The sequence below is a fragment of the Saimiri boliviensis genome, chromosome 2 (genome assembly GCF_048565385.1).
Source record: "Saimiri boliviensis isolate mSaiBol1 chromosome 2, mSaiBol1.pri, whole genome shotgun sequence".
NCBI lineage: Eukaryota > Metazoa > Chordata > Mammalia > Primates > Cebidae > Saimiri > Saimiri boliviensis.
Window position 1 is genome coordinate 235410491 of NC_133450.1, and position 2523 is coordinate 235413013.

Consider the following 2523-nt stretch of genomic DNA (forward strand, 5'->3'; position numbering starts at 1 on the left):
ATGGTGGCTGCCCCCTGTCCTGAGCCCACCTGCCTGCCTGCCACCCTGCCTCTGCCTCCCGGTTCCTACCAACCTGTCCACCTCTCTGGGACCATTGGGCATCAGTCAAGGAGGAAACATGCTGGCCACCTGCTGAGTGCTGCTGGCCACACAGTGGGCAGTGCTGACCCAGGAGGCTGCCCTACGCTGGAGGTGGTGAGTGATGTACTGACTAGGATGCCACATTCCCCTGACCTGCCCAGAGTGGGAGAAGATTATGCCACTGTCCACTGGTTGCACAGGAATCCTGGTGCAGGTTCATGCTCCAGCAGATGGGCTGGCGTGGGAAGGAGTTTGCTTTTGAGGCCTGTGCAGCTCCATGACTCTGGAAACCATTGTTGCTGCCGGGCTGGCTGTCCAGCGGGTCTGTGCTTTGCTGGTGGATGTTCCTCCTGAGGAGCCCCTGCTCTCCTGCTTCTGAAAGAGCCCCCTCAGAGGCATTGGTTGTGAGTAGAGTCTTTGGAGTCAAGGTTCTGAGTCAAGGCTGTGCTACTGGGAAGGAAGTTTCAGAACCCTCAGGCAGAACCTCTTCCAGGAGCTGTGCCAGTATTCCCAGGAGTCCCAGAAGTTCTGCCAGTTGGCAGTGCCAGAGTGAGATTACTCTTTCCATAGAGTGTCCCTGTGTGTCACCAACAGTGTTGGAAGCACGTTCAATACAACCCAAATGTTGGAGGGTTATGGAATCCTGCAGCCCCACCCACCTGTCAACATCACAGTCATTGCTGTGGCCAGAAAGCCCTGCTGGCTCAACGTCACTTGGCAAGACACCCACTCCTGGAACTTATGTTTCTATAGACTATAGTTTGAGCTTTGATACCTGGCTGAACAGTTGAAGATGTTCATAACATGGATGGCCAAGGATCTCCAGCATCTCTGTGTCCTTTACAACACCTGGAAAGGCGTGAGGCACCTGACACATCTTCAGGCCCAAGAGGAGCTGGAGCAAGGCTCGTGAAGAGAGTGGAGCCCAGAGGTCATGGGCACCCTTTGGACAGACTCCAGGAGTCCTCCTGCTGAGACCACCTCCATGCAAACACCTACTGCTAAGAAAGATGATGACAATATTCTCCTCAGAGGTTCTACAAATGCAACAAGCTTCCTGGCTTAAAGAAGACATGGAGGTTGTAGAGTCTGAAAGACGGTAAGATCTGCATGCACCTGCTGTGTTTCTTGGAGTGGCTGGTCCCAGAGAGACCCAGACCCACCCCAGTGCTTGTTCCTCTCATCTCCCCATCAGTGCCTTGGAACCGATGCCAGCTCCAGCCATGGCCGACCAGATGCCAGGGACCCATGGAGGCCTAATGCCATCAACAATGGAGACTGCTTCTTCCCCAGATAGCTAGCCAGGTGGCACACGGCAGGCTGGGTGTGTAAACCAAAAAAGTATCCGAGACCACATCCAATCAACTTAAAAGTGTATTTTGCCAAGGTTAAGAATATGCCTGGCAGAAACAAACATGGAATCACAGAAAGTTTGGTCTATGCCTTGTTTCCAAAGATGCTTTTGAGGACTTCAGTATTTAAAGGGGACAGGTGGGCTGGAGTGGGAAGAAGGAGGGTATGACCACATGTCTGAATCCATATGTGGCAAGAGAAAAGGAGCAGGCAGAGGAATAGCCAATGACGTATTCATCTTGGGCTCAGTAAGTGAGCACTTTAACATAGAGCAGCTACCTGTGGAGATGTTTAACCTTGATCTGTAGCTGTCTGCCTAGGAACAAAAGGAAAGGCAGCTTCTTGTGTGCCTCAGCTTTCTGCTCATGTGTTTTCTTTTGGAATGATGAACTGGGGGTGCTGAGCTCTTATTTTCCCTTCACAGGTGTCGGCATGCTGCACTGTGTGGATGACAGAGCACAAAGGGCTCAGCAGAAGCCACCTCTCACTGTCCTGCCAGCTCATCTCAGGGCGTGGAACCTTTGGCTTCACTTTTATGGAAGAACCTGGCAGAATGTTCTAGATCAGTTGAAAATCAGGCTGCTGCAGCCATTCAGAATAAAGAAGTGGTTGAGTTTTTAAACCTCCTTTCCCAAATGCCCTGCTTAAGAGGGTTAGAGTGAGCTCAGGCCACCATGAAGAGGGCCATATCAATGCTCTGTTGGATATTCTGGAGGGCAGAGCCAGGCAGCCGGGAGGGAGCCTCAATGTGAAGGAGAAGCTGCTGGCTGCCCACCCCCAAACTTGTACACAAGCTGCACCATGTGCAGGTGGGATGGATTTACAGGCAAAGCCTCCCTCAGTCACCTTGCTCTGACAGTCTGTGCGGTTACATCTTCCAGCTCAAATTCTGAAACCTCAGTGCCTTTGCAATTTTGTTTTCCTGGGCCTGAGGACAGCTTTTACTTAAACCACCTAGACTGGAGAAGAACCTCTTTCTGCCTTTCTTCCCCACAGCTGGGGGTGTGGATGAGTGAATGATACAGTATCTTGGGATCTGATGGTTTTAAATGGGGAACTAGAATTAGGTCCTAATTAGCATTTTGCTAA

At 51.4% G+C, this 2523-nt stretch overlaps 1 pseudogene; it reads left to right on the top strand.

Moving 5' to 3' along the window:
- Nucleotides 1-1378, top strand: LOC101030370 (interleukin-6 receptor subunit alpha pseudogene; annotated as a pseudogene).
- The last annotated feature ends 1145 nt before the right edge of the window (nucleotides 1379-2523 follow it).